General features: G+C 39.5%; 1 protein-coding gene across 1 annotated transcript in view; it reads right to left on the reverse strand.

Annotated features, from left to right (window-relative positions):
* RhoL (Ras-like GTP-binding protein RhoL) overlaps positions 1-12,862 on the reverse strand; it is a 135,079-nt gene extending 122,217 nt beyond the window's left edge. Inside the window, exon 1 of the mRNA XM_081747481.1 lies at positions 12,457-12,862. The gene's annotated coding sequence lies outside the window, so the exon portion shown is untranslated. The remainder of the gene's footprint in view (positions 1-12,456) is intronic.
* Positions 12,863-17,242: the final 4,380 nt, after the last annotated feature.

The raw sequence follows: 17,242 nt of genomic DNA on the forward strand, positions 1-17,242 counted from the left end.
TTTGAAGTCTGGTTCTTTCTCGATATTTGCGATATTCTAGCATCCCTGGTTTGTAATGTGTGGTATGGTGATGTTTCGTTTAACATATAAATTTGAAGTATGTATTATATTAACCTCATGTACTGCAATTTCAAATATATATATATATATATATATATATATATATATATATATATATATATATATATATATATATATATATATAACTATGTTGATGAACGAAAGAACAGCATTTAAATCAAGATAAATTAGGGACGTGTCAAAATATGGGCCAACCTGTATATACAAGATTGAAGGAAGGAGTAGGGTTGCCATATTTCAAAAATGAAAACCCGGGACGCTATTAAATTACGAGAATCTTTGAAATGCTTAAAATGAAAAGAAGTATTATATACCCATTTACTTTCTTCCATTAGATAGAGTTGTTCAAGTATTACATAATCACAGTTTTAGTCATTTAGTAGACCTTCTCCTCCTTACTTAAGCAAACGTAAATTGAGCAGTAAAACCTTTTCTCCCTGGCCCAATGAAACGAATCCTTCGTTCAATGTCAAAGTAATTAAACTGTGAACTCAATTAAATCCATGCTTTATGTATTCAAGTTTTATTTTTCAACTTATAAATTGCCATTAGGGATGCGCACGAGACGAGTCGAGACAGGATATTCCTGACAAAATTCGAGTCGAGACACGGCTCTTCCAATAGAGAAATATACATTTTTCGAGTCGAGACATCACTTTTACAGCACATTTTCGAGACGAGACAGCCACAAATCTTGTCCGTGCGCATTCCTAATTGCCATACTCAGAAGTTGAAGAAAATAATTATATACCTAATCCTGCAAATATAATATTCCCTTCCTTTCTTCTTCGCTGAAATCCGGGATATTTAAGCGTCCCGAGAAATATTTTCGGGACGCAGATCTCGATTAAATGACGGTCCCGGATTTTCCTGGACGAATGGCAATCTTAGATAGGGGAAATTTGTCTGCTATGTCTAATTAATTTTAGTCCTACGAGTGTCTTGAGAACAATTTCCATGTTATATTACATGAGATTGATGAGAATCTAAAAGTTTTTACGAAATTTATTGTGGCAATTATTCTTTTTAAAAAATAATCGAAGTAAATTAAACCGTTATTCTTGGTCGATTTCAACCCAAGCAATGGAGATGATGGGAGAAGTTTCCAAGAAAAAATATACTTCGTATTGTATTAAAAACCTAATATCGATAGTATTTAATAAGAGACGTAGAAGTTCTGAATAGAAATAACTTTTAAACTTACGTTGTATAGTAATTGTTCATTATAAATTAAAATAAACAGTAACTGAATATTACAAGCTAGAGGGTGTGGTGGAAGGAAAGAAAGTCAGAAAGCAAAGAAGACTACAATTGATGGACGATATCAAAATAGAAAAATTGTACGTGAAGACAAAGAGGTTAGTGGTAGAATGTCCAAAATTTTCCGGAATCCGGATTCCGGAAAATTTATTTTCCGCAATCGGAAATTTTGCTTTCCAAATTTCGGAAAATCTCGGAAGTCGGAAAAATTCCAGGATTTTCTAAATTTCAGAATGTTTCCGAATTCTGTATTTTCCGAATTGCAAAATTTTTCGATTTTACTTTCCGGATTCCGGAAAGTAAAAATTCAGGTATTTTTTGGAAGATTTTCAATTGCGGCCAGTGACCTGCCAATAATGGCAGAATACTTATAATGATGATGAATAGCGATTTAAACTTATAAATATTAAGAAAAGCACTCGAAATAGGGAGCAATCTCTAGTATACGCACATGCCTTTGATATTACAATCCCTTGAGTTATGTGGGAATATAAGAAAATATTTTCTGAAACAAAGCATTTCAATACTTTGGGCCGCGATGGCTCAGTGGTAGAGCGTTCACCTCTGGTGCATGGGGTCCTTGTTATGATTCCATCTCGCGCCAAGTGATGGTCAAACACCGTGGCGTGGGTTTTGTCGGAGTTCTCCCGTTTCCTCCCCTTGCTTCATTTCATTCAATTCTTATCATCACCGTCTTTTTTAGCCTAGCCAGCATAACTGTGGGACGTAAAACTTAAATATTTCATTTTCCGTTTTCATTTCATGCAGTTCAATACAATATAAACTCTGCTCAAGGGGATCAGGCGAAACGTACATTTATGAATGAACGGTCTTGTGTTTACGAGAAATAAAATATCTAAGCGTTTTTTCCTAAATGTTTATGCAACCCCAACTCTTACATGTTTTGAGTGTTGCATATTAGCGTTAAGCGAAATGCGCATTTTTTAATGAATGAATAGAAGTATAGCCACCGTTAAAGTAAACATTGCCCGTAAAAATGTTAAAGAATTGGCTCCATTAACGAAGTCGGTAGAGATAGTTATTGCACAAAACCGAATTTTAAAAATTCGGCTTTCGTTGAAGAGTTATCGTGTGGAGTAACGGACAGACAGACGTACTAACATTACGTTCTTATAATGGCCAATACATACTAATAATTTGCGAACAATCGAAGCACACGCAATGTGACCATTCCTATCGTGATAATATCCCGAAATGTGTGCAACCAATACAGAAAATCACGATAAACCTATTGAAAAGTTGTATTCTATTACTTACAAGGTTATTGGGATAGCTTAATCTTTTAGAAAGCAAATTATACATAATTTATATTTTTGTGAGGTAGAACATTACAGAAAAAACATGATGTTCTTTGTGAAGAATAGACCTTGAAGCTATGATAATTTCGCACCATCCCTTCCCTTCTACCTTGAAAATAAAAGGAAATCTTTGAGTTTTACGTCCCACGATTATGCCGGTGAGGCTAAAGGAGACGATAATTATGAGAAATGAATAAAATTGTGGAATGAAGAAAATGGGAGGAAACGGGAGAACCCCGAGGAAACCCACGCACACGGTGTTTATCTACCACGAAGTTCACTTGCTGGGAGCAGGTTTGAACCAGGGATCCCATGCACCAGGGGTGAACGCTCTACCACTGAGCCACCGCGGCCTTCCCTTCTATCTTGTCTAATGGTTAGTGTGTTTGCCTTCACACACGAAGTCCTGGATACGATTCCCGATGAAACAGCATCAAACACATGACAGTGGTTCAAATCCCAGAACCCATCCTACATAAGCCAGCTGCTGACATAGGACGTATAAAGAAACCAATCCATTGATTTCGCAGCGTGTTCTCCTACGCCCGAAAGAAAGACGAAAATAGAGACTGCAACAATATTAGGATACAGGGCCGTGCCGTTGGGGGGGGGGAGCGAGCGGGGCGACGACCCAGGGCGCCGAAGTAAGGGAGCGAAAAATTCGGGAGAAAAAAGGAAAAAAGATAGGAAAAATTGCTTGGAATATATGTATGGGGGCGCCGCCGTATACTCTCGCCCCGGGCGCTGATTTTCCACGGCACGACCCTGTTAGGATATGATGCATCCTTTTAATAAATTTGCTGCATCCGTTTGCGAATGAACTGATAATTCGGATAGGGTAATGATTAAGAGGTGAAAAACAAGAATCTTATTGCCAACCGTTATTTGGATGCTTATATTATTTGTTAAGTTTTATCTGGATGCGACCATTTCTAGACAATAGGTAATAAAACTTACTGTAGGTGACAAAAACGTAATACTTTAACTTATCTTCAAAGTAAATTTTAAGCACATAGCACCGCTTCAATCACCTGATCCGAAAGTCATACGCCAGGTGTGGGCTCCTTCAATGTTACTCACAGCTATGATTTCAACATGAAATATATTTACTTAACAGTGTAACACACTGACATCGAGAATAACAGTGCAACAAAAAGTAGCAGTGACACTTTTCAGGAATTTAATAACAGTTCCAACTCACCGGAGCAGTGACAATGTCACCTAATAATGACAGTATTGACGCAACTTGTATAGATATCAGTAGATGTGCGTCTTACGTATAAACAGTGTTATTTACCAAAAGTCAACAAGAGGAAGTTAAAACACGACAACGAAACAAATATATGATTTTCTGCACCTCGTTTAACACAAAGTGTAGAAGTTGAGAATTCCAAGATGAAGTTTCATCAGCAAGTCAATAGTCACCCATAAGTTAAAAAGTTTGTTTGGAATACTTCAGTGAAAAATCTACTTGTAAATTCTTTCAAGCGTTACAGAATGCTTTAGATAACATTTGACTTTATCACAGCGGATACACGATTGTCTTCTTAGTACATTAAAAAAGAAAAAACAGAAAGAAAGGAAAAGAAAATGAAGAAAGAAAAGGTCTGCGAAACTTGATCGTCGCTACATATTGATATATCAAAGACCAACGCAGTGGCGTACACAGAACCATCAAGAGTAAGATTCAAACACCGAAGCTCATATCGTATCTGTTGACGACACTAGTGATTTTTGTATTCGTATTTTACGTAATTAACATTCTTCGTGCGCGAACAATAGGTTTATGGAAAATATTTTAACCCCTCTCCCCTGCGATCGGCATGCCATCTATCATTCCAAAACCGACGGGGCTGAAGTTACACCTCGATGTGGCACAATTCATTTTAGTAACTCCGAAATTAACGAACAGGACACCAATATCGGACATTTTCAATCATTTTTACATGCTGTCACTCATTTCCACCCCCATACTGATAGGGGATGAATCTAGACTTAAACGGTAAAGGCAGACCTACCAACTCCCCCGCATTATGCGGGAGTCTTCCGCATTTCGACGTTCACTCCCGCCTTCCCGCAACGAAGTAGCAAACTCCCGCATAGTTGAAATGGGCTAGAAGGGAAAGTAACCGATTAACATAACTTTTCTTTTTTTTAAAAAAAAAAAAAATATACCGTTGAAATTTCACCTAATTTATTTTTCGGCTGAAATAAAGTACTACAATAATAGTGGGTACCTGTTCCCCATCCATAGGCACCTGTTCCCTATCATTAGACAATTTTGTGTTGGTCACTCACATTAGAAAATAATGGATCCAATTTAGGGTCGAGCTGTGTTTACACGTGTGTGTGTGTGTGTGAGAGAGAGAGAGAGATTGAGTGAGAGACAGATAGTCTATCCGTCCTCCGACGGCTGCTACTATTATAGTTTATATTTCGAGGAATTCTCCCGCCTAAAATTCCTCCCAGGTTGGCAGGTCTGTAAAGGTTTGATCCCACTCAACTCGAATTATTGGAGCCCGTGGTAGGCTTGCCAACTATATGATAATGTATCATGATATACGATAATTTAAGCCTTAATGTCATATACGATAATGCCCTTGCGCTAATAGGTGAAAATACGATAATTTTATAATGCACACTTTTTTTAATGTGCAAATAAATTGTAAATGAACATTAAATAATTATAAGACACAATGAGGTTTTTAACAGGTCATTTCCACTAAAATATATCAATAACGATTTAAAAGTTGGCAAATAGCAAAACCCTTGTACCCATTCTTTAAATTCAATTACGCTTACGATGGGATGGAAATATTGTTGTTCAGAGTAGTGTTCATAAATAAGGGTTTAACAAATGAAGGACAGTGACGCCGATTTGGAGTTCGGAACTCAAGATTACTGGATGAGTTTAATGCATATTATTGCCATTACTAGTACTATTATACTTGCTTTTACAATTATCACGTACATAACGAATATACGATAATTTTTTGTAATATACGATAATTTTAAAGACAGAAATCGCTGAGTTTGGCAACTCTAGCCCGCGGTGGCTTAGTGGTAGAGCGTTCACCTCTGGAGCATGGAATCCTTGGTTCGATCCCAGGTAACGCCAAGTGAGCTTTGTGGTGGACAAACACCACGTGATGGGTTTTCTCGGTGTTCTCTCGTTTCCTTCCACTTCCTTTGTTTCGCCATTTCATTCATTTCCCATAATCACTGTCTCCTTTAGCCTGGCCAGTATGATCGTGGTACGTAAAACTTAAGGATTTCATTTAATTTTTTCAACTCGAATTATCAACTTTCAGGTTTTGTCGCTTCCCATCCCCTCCGAATCAAGGATAAATTACGATTACAATGTCACTCTTGTAATCGCACGTTCATCTTTAATCATAATAATTAAAGAATAATGTGTCTGTCTGTCATCAGCTTTTCACATAGAAAGTAGTGGCCTAGAGCTACCAAATTTGATACCAATCGTCTTCGAAGCCCTTTTCTGAAATTTCAACCAGGGGTGTCATTTAGGGAGGGTAGGGAGGGGCAATTGCTTCCCCTGAGCTTGAGATTTATATAGATTTTATCAATAGAATAGTACTAAATCAGTAAGAAAACGCGAAATTTTACTTATGTCAAGGGTTCTTGCCTCCCCGAAGCAAAATCTGAAATGACGTTCCTGATTTGAACACAAGTACCCGAGACACCGGGTATTAGTGTCATATTCACAGTTTTCAATGTCACTGAGATGAACAGTAACACTTCCGACGCCGTTCAAATCCAACCTTAGCGCTTATCGTCATGGGCGGTTGGAAGGCGGGGCTTGAAAAATAACATGTTCAAAATGATCGATATTAATGTTAAATTTATAGTTTTCGGGGTCGCTGAGACCCGAACACTCCGAATAGTAACACTCCCAATGCCGTTTAAGTCCAGCTTTACCCCCGTCGTTATGGCATGTTGGAAGCGTGAAAAATAACATGTTCAAAATGATAGATACAGAATCAGATTCATAGTTCGTGTCACTGAAATGATTAGTAACACTCTAGTTCCTTCAAGTCCAACTTTCGCCCATCGTCATGGGGGTTGAGGCAGGGGCGGATCCAGGACGGACTTCTGGGGGAGCGATGTGTTGTAACACTGCTACTTAGAGCTACGTTTAAGCGCTCCAAACTCTGGGATAGGTTTTATTTATATATAAAATAAGAAAGTTTCCTCTTCTGGATCCGCCCCTGGGTTGAGGAGTGAAAACTACCATGTTCACAATGACCAATATTAGCGTCAAGTTCATGGTTTTCTAGGTCGCTGAGATTAATAGTAACACTCCCGACGCCGTCCAAATCCAACATTAACCCCTCATCGTCATGGGTATTGGGGGCGTGACAAATAGCATGTTCACAATGTTTGATACACGTAGTGTCAAATTCATAGTTTTTAGGGTTGTTGAGATAAATAATAACACTCCCGACACCGAAACCGTTCAAGTCCAATTTTAGCCCCCATCGTCTTGGGGGGCTGCGGCGGAACATGAAAAATACAATGTCCCTTGTAACCGATATCCTATGTGTCAATCCATAGTTTTCAGATCTCTAAGCTGATTGCTGACATGTTTGCATCTCCAAAACCTGCACCAAGGGCTGTCCCCAGAGATCTGTGTGCAGACCAGCATTCTGGGACGTAGCGACTGAACCACTCCTAACGGAGATTCTGGGAATGCCGGAGACTACTGATCTCGTGGCGTTCGCGGATGACTTGCTCGTACTCACGGGGGGAGACTCCCGCAGAGAAATAGAGGCAAAGGGAAATGCTATTTTAGCAAGATTTGATGCCTGGTGTAGCAGGAATAAGTTGATGTATCAGTCAACAAGACGGTCTATATGCTATTTGGGGAAAAGCTCCTCCGGGATCCAATCCTCAAGCTCGGCAGACAGACCATCAAAAGGGTTAGAAAAACAAAATACCTCGGAGTGATTCTAGATGAATCACTCAATATGCAAAAGCATATTTAGTATTCCTGCAACCGAGCAAGTAGCATAGCACAGAGGATCCTCTCTCTAGGAGGAAGGAAGTTCCAACTCCAACCCGGCCACGTCAAAGTGTATAATGACAGCTTGTGGACCTCAGTGCTGGCATATTGCGCTAGCGCGTGGGCACATCGGCTTGTCGTGCGCGATGACAACATCCGAAAGGTGAGCAGAGTGCAACGCTCGATCCTTATGAGATTGAGTGGAGCATATAGGACGTCCCCCGGGAACGCACTCTGTGCAATTCTGGGAATAGTCCCTGTGCATCTGAGGATACTCGAACGAGCTGCTAACTACTGGATTAGGAAGAATCTTCCCGCGAAGACAGTGGATATACTCGGCCGTCTGTGCCTAACAAAGGCAGAGACTAAAGCCCGGGTAGTGAGCAGCTGGCAGGCGGAATGGGATGATTCCGAAAAGGGAAGGAGAACCCATGACGTGCTCCCGGATGTGGCTGAAAGGCTGCAAATGGGATATATGCACCCAGGGAAAGGCCTTGTACATTTTGTAACAGGACACGGTCCGTACAATGCTAAGCTTCATCAATTGGGCTTGGCTAGAGCGCCACAGTGTGATTGTGGGCGTGCCCTGGGCACCCCAGAACATACTGTCATCGAGTGCGCGCTTGTTCAGCAGGTTCAACCGGCTGAGCGAGCAAGGTTGTTGCATATACCGCTGAGGGACGTCTTGCGTTCTGAAGCGTTATGTGGCGACTTGGGAAGGCTCGCCATCGCAGTGTCTTCCTTTTATAAGGAACGATACTGCGAGCTTCTCAGAGAGAGGCGTGGATTTCTCCCACAGGAACACAATGGAATTGACAAGCGTCTGCAGCAGGAGTGAAACCTTGTAAATAGTGTAAATATCGTGTACCAAACGAACTCCAAATTGGAAGGATCCGGATGACGAGCTCCTACGCACAGCAGACAACTGACAAGGAATGCTTGCATTCCGCTGAGGAAAGGACTACCCGAATCTTCTTCCTCCCCCAAACCCTGCCAGGGGATGAGGGATTCCTATGGGTCTCCCGCTGACTCCCAAATGGGAAACTAACGCGTCCCATTGGGTCTGGTAGCGTACGTGGTACCTCAACACGGTAAAAAAAAGAGGTAGCTCTCTGGGCGACCCTACCGGGGGAGAGCAGCGGTCAAGGCCCGTCTCCCAAACGGCGACCTACACGTGCTGTTGGGTCCGGGAAGAGATACTGAGTATCTCAGCGTGTACGTGGTACCTCAACACGTAAAAGAGAGGTAGTCCCGTATTGCTTGGACGATCCTACCGGGAGGGGAGAGTAGGATTCCTGCCTGCAGGAGGGCCAAACGGAGACGGAAAAGATCCAATCCCAGATATCTGGGGAACGGTACTAATTCCGCGAAAGGGAGGTAACCCTGCAGGATATGGGCCGGTTCCAAACTCAAATGGTGACTTACACGTACCATTGAATCCGGGATGAGATGCACAGCATCTCGACGTGTGTGTGGTACCTCTACAAACGGCGGTTGCCAGTTGAATGATAGAGGTAGGCAGGGCCGGGACACGAGCCCCCTCGGGCATTGCCTGAGGTTCCCGGATTGGGTTGGACTCTGCCGGGTTGTGGTCATACCGTGGGATTCGGTAGCACATGGGAACTAATCCCAGGAACCTGGGTAACGGCGAACATGTGCGGGAGGTGAGCTCGCCTTATAACGCTCGGGCACCATGCCTGGAGAGTATGGTAGGGCCTGACTCGCTAGCAGGACCGCCTCCACCAGTAGGTCAACTGGTAGGCACTCAGGACTTCGGTCGCAGTGGGCGTATCCCACACCCTCAGTGAATGGGGGTTACACACTTAGGTGTCAAGGTTAAGGGACAAATCTTGAGGGTGCACTTGTGCACGAGGACAGAAGTCCAGGCACGAGCAACCACGGGCGCGGTGCATTACTTTCTTGCGGAACCCGTCCATTAAATAGACCGAACGGTCGCGGGCATGCTCCCCATGCATGCAATTAAGCGTGGCATAGTAGACCACTAGCTCACAATTTCCAATGACATTGGAGCCCAAGTTTAGGCAAGAACAGGCATGACAGTCAGTCCGGGAGCTGACAGGGCAACATCGAAGGCGTTGCACTTCCATATTAATTTATTTCACTCATATTAAAAGAGACAACGCCGAAAGCGCTGTTATTAGGGTTGCCAACTGGCCGTTTTCCACCAGCCTGGCCGGAAATATTGCTGTTATTTTTATTAAAGCCGGTGACTGGTACAAACTTCTTACCAGCCCTTTTATAGCCGTTTTTTTTTCTTTCAAATTTGTATCAAGTTCAAAGCAGTTTCATCTAATTCGAAGTATCGCTTACAGCACAAGAAGTGCTAGGCATGTGCCATTTAGGTGTCCCAGCTACTTTCTAAGTACCCGACACTTGGCACATATGATATTTATGTGCTAAGTATGTACTTCAGCTACCTACAGTTTTAGGTACTTTTTACACCTAATTAATATTTGCAACTATGTTCCACAAATATAGCATTTACATACCTGGCTCAGTTTTGCACTCTAACAGTCATTTGTTTTTATGTCGTCACTTGGGACATATGTCTGTCATGTTCTAGGTACGTCCTTTAGAAACATACTGTTTCAGATACCCTAACAGCACAAGATGTGCTGGGCATGCGCAATTTAGATGTTCTAAATTCATCTCCCACAATTGATGAATTTGTTGCTTCTTTTTCTAGGAGCAACAAACGCATCAACTTTATTAGATGGCAACTGTCACCGATCATTTTGAATGTGAATATGGAAGAACCATGAAATAAAGTAAATAGATACTCGTCGTTTTGTTATAAAATTACATGGCGAGCAGATTTTATCTGATCCCAAACGGTTATCGTCGAATATACGCGGTTAAAGGAACACTCTGTTTAGCCAAATTCAAAAGACCTCAGTAATTTATCCCTCTACAAACTACGTTTTCTTCATCGCCTCTGTGGCCAAGTCGAAGAGCACGCGGCTAGTAATCCAAAGGTTGGTGGTTCGCGCCCACCTTGGGGTACATTTTTTTTTTTACTTGTTTAAAATGTTGTTAGACTCGCCTTATGGTTCATTGACGCTTACTGCAAGGGGAACATACCTAGAACATAATAGACACGTTTCCCAGGTACATATTAGGCATGTGCCTAGGGGCGGACATAGATTGTGGCTGTCACTTGCCATCCATGCTATTTCTCTCTCAGAGGTACACTCATGTCCAAAATTATTGTCACATGTCTATAAATATGTTGTTGTAGAAATATAATTTGATAACGAATTCGCCCGGTATTTCTTATAATGTTAGTATGTGTATAATCGGCAAAGACATGTAGCCTATGTGGAAAATTTCATGTCAAAAGAGCAGTAAATAAGAACAATAAAATGAAAATAAAACTTTCTTGTCCATTTAGCAATATTTTGTTTTACTCATTCTAAATTTCGTATTTATAATTCTTTTCCTATGAAATTTACCACAAATATACATTTTCCGATTATACACACAGTATCAGTTTTAAAAGTACCCTGCAAAATCATTATCGAATTATATTCTTACAAGAAGACAGTTATAGATATGCGACAATCATTTTGGGCATGAGTGTATATAAAGCACATACTGGACACATTCCCATGTACCTGAGGGAACATGATAGGCATATGCCTGCTATGTAATTGTACTGTTAGGGATAGACTTAAAAAGTAACTTTCATTCTGCAAATCCAAAACTGTCAACTTTCACCATCTATCAGCGATTAATATAATATAGATAATTTTAAAGAGACGACAGGAACTGTATCAGGGAAAATTTAAAATTTACTTGAACGGAATTTTATACACTTATTGAGATTGAAAAAGGACTTCTTAAAGCAATTTCCTGTACTTGAAGTACTGTATAAGTTTAAAAAATAAATTTGAATTTCCAAATCCAAAATTGCCACGTATTAATATAATTTTGTTCATCTGTTTTGATAATTTTAAAGAAGTAATAGTTACTGGTAAATAAAATAAAATGATCAATGTTATTTCAGTTTTTCATTTATAGCACAATGTATCTATTAAGCTCATTAGTGAATTGCTAAGGATATGCAGAATACATATGCTAATGCATTTTTGTCCACGATAGTACATTTCCTTTCCATGGATGGTTCCGAACAGAGATATTTCACACTTTAGACCTGTTGTGATCGGTGCACGGGGTCTCTGATTCGATTTCCGATGGAGAAGGATTGAAGTTGAACCCATTACAATAGTTCGGATTTCAACTTTAAGATACGTCCATGTATCACATAGCCTCAGTGCTTATGGACGCAATTAAATAATGATAGAAAACTGGAAAAAATAGAATTATGACAGTGAGAAGTCGGAGTAATTCCAAGAAAATTTGCGGACACGATATTGTCCACCCCAAACTTCATAACCTGGGATCGAAATAGAGACCTTTTGTACCAGAGTTTATCAGTGATCCATGCATCTATCTTGTGCTTCATTTATTTTAATACACACCTGTTATGAATATAACATGATGCAGAATAACTTCAAACAGTGATTGAAAGCGGCATAAGTGTTGCAGTGCTGCCAACTGAAATCGGAAAAGATGGCAAAAAATATATAGGCTATATCAGATCTGCAAGTATCGCAATAAGAGGAGCAATAAATAAAAAACAAATCAAGTTGCGTATTATGACGTGCAAAAGCGTATTGTGATAGATCATTGTATTAAATATATATTTGCGAACACGACAAATACTTTTATGATTAATTAAAAGAAACTTACCTGTTTTTTATAACATAACAACAATGAGATTCTGCTGGGCACACAAGCACAACACTAATATCTCCACAATTTAATTTGATTTTATCACACTGCTTTGTAACTTTCTGTTACAAAGCGAAAAAACTTGCTTCACCTTCGATCTATATTTAAACTGTGAATTATCACACTACACTGACAGCGCACGGCGCGATTTGAGCACTAGCACCAGCGTAAAGCTGAAGGGACCGGCTATCTAGTAGGAAGTATTTCTAAACAAACAACAACATTCAACTGGATAAACCTTGGTTCAAGTGTTCTCGATCAGGGCGACTGATAAACAAGGCACTTTACAACAGCTGCTGTTTGCTAACTTTTAGCTTACCAGAGCGTGTGCTTCGTACTCTGATCGCACTCATGGAATGTTCATGCATGCTAGGGCGACGGTCACTTATTACGTCACAAAACACGTATATACACGTGCTCTGTCGACTATGGTTTACTCACATCCGTTCTCTCTCTCGTATACAACACATAGATATGTATATAAGCAAGCACACTTCCGATTCCTCAGAAGTTTGTAAGGAAGGATTATAGTTATGTCTTCAGTGAAGGTTGCTAAGTAAGCGATTTTCGCACTAGATCTGGTGCTTTGTAATACGATATTTTTCTTCTTTAGCTCAACAGTTCTTAAACTGGAAAATTAGAATAGAAAAATTACAAAATTACAGATATAATCGTGTATTTTCAATTCCAGTCCTATTTTTCTTAATAAATAAAAAGACCTGCATAGATGCAATTAGTTTCTGTTGTTTCATTGATAGTTTTTTTTCGGGGGGCGGGGGGAGTTAACGCTTCTGTCCAGCGCCGATTCGTGGACATGAAATGTAAACTAGAAATTAACATGTAATTTGATTCACACAAGTTTCCGTACTTAAATGAACTTTGTACTTCCGTACAAAGTTGACAAAAATAACCCTAAACTTTTTAAAAGTCTTTCTTTCTCTTTTAAGAAAAATAATAATTGTGACGAGTTAGTTAGAATTGAGTTTAGCGCCTCATCACACAACAAGACTATATGAGATATGGACCTACAGCTAAGTAGATTCCGAACCACAGGAGCTCCCGTCGGTAATCGAACCAGGTCTTCCACGCCAAAGGCGCGTACGCTTACCACTTAGCCATAAGACAACTATTGTGCTGCCAAAATGTCTTGAGCCGTGGCAAAAATGCAACTAACGGTCACACCCTCACACACCCACGCGTTGAGCCAATAAGGGTTCAGCTGTTGCTAAGCGAGACAAAGCGAGTGGAATTCCTTCAGCCGATAGCAGCGCTTGCAACGGAAGACTAAGGATCAAGTCAATGTGGCGTATCTTTAATAACAAAGCGCAAAACAAAATATTGTGACAAACAGGGCCGGATTTAGGGGGTGCAAGGGTGCACGTGCACTCCTCTTCGTTGTAAACATACACTATCTAAACTGAGAAGCTAGCAGTGAAAATAGCAACACTTTACGAAACCTCGCCGTCATCTTTCTATTTGAGACTTAAAAGAAAGAGGAGTTTTCGAAAAGCAATAGCTTAAGTCGATTTTCTGAAGGGTGAAAGAAAAGGATTCAGCCAGCAAAACAATATTGCTCATTCACACCACAGATGCCTAAAGACATTTTTAAAAAAATCAAATTTAAATCAAATGCAGTGGTAGGTATTGGTGCATCCCCTTCCCCCGTCAGATAATCCTAGATATGGTCCTAGTCATAACATAGCACCATATTTAAGTATTTCCAATATCTTCGCGTAGTAGCCTACAATTTGAGAAGTGTGAGTTTAGAAGTGGCTAATTAGTCCCATGTGTTGTTAAGAGAAACGAAATGGTAATCGGTGATCACTGTACCACACAAAACATGAGGTGCAGCGACAATTTGATACAGTGATACGAATTGATTCTGTATAAAAACCAGATCTTAGTTTTGACATGGTAGTATGTATAAGTGAAATTGGCTAATTATTATTATTATTATTGGTTGATTGGTTACTTCGCTTTCATCATTAGACATGGGTCTATAGTTTAAGGTGGAATTCGAATCATACTAATGCGTTCAAATTTTAATGTTTTCGACCGGAAACTTGTGCAACGGGGCGCGCTTGTCACCAGACCAGCAAGGAAGGCTATTGTTATTAGAGCGAATACAAAGGAGCTTTATCAAATACTTATATTTTAAAACCAGATATGATTTTACTACTTATAGTTGTGAACAATGGGCAGTATTTATATGAGTAAAACTACTTATTGAAATTTAGACACATGTTAAATGATCAGACACTAGTGCAAAATTTTGAAAGTAATAAATTGTACGGCACTTATTTATTTCAAAAGTGTTATATACGTCCATTTGTATGTGAGATCCTGACCGCCCATATTGTTTGATACGGAAAGTATGCACAGATGGAACACTTACATGGAAAGTATTATAAAACCTGCGTTTTCAGTTATACGTTTGCTGTAAGTCAAGTCCAAAAACTACAGGAATTACTCATATAACCTATCTTTTTAAGTACGCCGCCTACATTTTTTTCTCAGTGTAGAAGAAGAGAATGAATACCATACGAGGTGCATATCAAAAATATTTGTTGTTTTCATATAGGTCTAAAGTTTTTGACAAGATGAGGTAAAAAGGCTGTGGATATTCATCGGTAGCTGCAGGATGTGTGTGGAGACAGTGCACTTGCAGTTAATACTTTTCAGCAGGGTTGGCAAAAACCATAGTTTTTATTGAAAAAAAAAAAGACCCCGTTTTTTGGTTTAAACAATTTGTTCTATGTATTTATATCACATATAGGCAGCAATAAGTTTGTTTCGCCTTGGTGTTATTATGCAACAACCAGGTTATGCTGGAAGGGGTCACATAAGCTTAAAGCGAAATCCAAACTGCTTCTCGGCTTACATCCGAGAGAAATTGTCCCCCATTTGAACTCGAAACTGGGACTAATAGGCCACAAATGCGATACATCTGCCGACTCACTCACGAGCGACTCCTGATAAAAATACGTTGTACTGATCTTTACATAGGGCTACTTGTTAATATAATTGCCAAGAGTCATTTCAGAAGGACAAAAAGATAAACAATTGCACAAGTGAAACCATTTTACAGAATTACATATGGACAATTTCAAAGTACTGCAGAGTACAGGAGAATTAATTTAGTCCAAGTTAGTTCACTACGACTTTTATTAGTTCAAATTAAAGAAATACAACGACTTAATTTGCATATCAGTAAGAAAAGTGAATAAAGATACGAATTATTTGAGTCCACCTTATCTCGGACCCATTTATACTTATTATATTTATTAGCAGTGGTCGAAGTGAGGCGGTATGCGGTGGTATGCCATACCGCCTGTGGTTTTTCCGTGATGAAGGCATACCGCCTCTGGTTTTTCAGTGATCAAGACATCACTGGAAAGTAAATGCTTCCATGTCCTTCTCTCCCGTAACTACAGAGAAGCTCTCCAACTGGTTTTAGTCATTATGTAAATAGAAATGCAATTTTTTAGGCAACATACCCTCACTATTTCAACATTTAGATAGACGGTATGTCGAGTCAAAATTGTAATAAAACATACCAGCTCTGCTTTTTTTCCCGCTTCGAATACTGCATATTAGATACCAAAGATACTTTTGATTTCAATAAATGTCTCTTGTGGGGTTTGTATGACCTCCCTCCCAAAAAAGTACGGCATTTTGATGTATTTTATCAATAGTAAACATTATTAAAACGAAACAATATTTAGAATTTTTCTTGGATTGCAATTGCATAACAATAATATCAAACTATTAAAAAATCACAAAAGAAACATTCATAAACTTTTTTTTTTTTTTAAATTTAAAGTTGCTTTTGCAGCATAATCTCTTTGAGTAATGAGTGAAGAATTTAGGTCTGAATATAATACGAATAAAATACGGGAGTGAAATGTGATAACCCACAAATGATTTTACGAATACTTACATTTTTTCGTTTTTTGGTTTAAACCAATTTTAAAAAAAAGCTGCTTTAAACCAGCGAACCCTGCTTTTCGGGATTTGGATGCGTAAATTCACGGGGGTGTGGGATCAACGGATAATTTGTCAAGGATTGGACATCCAAATTGTGCGACAGCCACTGAAAACCTTGTTCGTGTTAAGAACTTGGTAATGGAATGGGGGGGGGGGGGAAAGACGCGAACTGTGGAGGACATTTGCAACGAAACACGGTTCTCATACGAAGCCATGGAGTGCATACTGATTGACAAATGGAAGCTGAGAAAGGTCAGTTCACCTTGGGTCTTTAGTCAATTGGACTAGATGAAGAAGACAGTTGCCAGTGGTCTGCTGATAAGAAACAATGATGCCAATGGATAATTATTTTAACAGTACTAGTGTAGACCAATACAAATGCAGTAACGTGCATCATTTAGTTATCCCTGATATTGTATATATAGTATAGTCTCTGCTTTTTTCATGACTCTGACATAATAATAAACATATTTTTAATTGTTTTAGAATAGCAGTCTTTCCTGTGCATGTGATCCGAAGAGTCTAACGAACACATGATCTTTTGAAACGTTGGCAGTCCTGTACGAAACTTGAAAACGAATGCAACTAAAACCAGATTGTAGAGTCTGCGAATTTTTTTTCAGTTTTTCTAAGAAATTGGCCTCTATGTCTTGTCTACAGAACTCAATTATAACCTGATGTTCTCTGTTTTCTATTAGTGGCAGCGGTGACAGAAGGTCTTCTAAACTCCTTGATTTATTCCATATTTATTCAGGAG

Source organism: Thermobia domestica, unplaced genomic scaffold, assembly GCF_964235325.1.
Source record: "Thermobia domestica unplaced genomic scaffold, izTheDome1.hap1.1 HAP1_SCAFFOLD_262, whole genome shotgun sequence".
Taxonomy (NCBI): Eukaryota; Metazoa; Arthropoda; class Insecta; order Zygentoma; family Lepismatidae; genus Thermobia; species Thermobia domestica.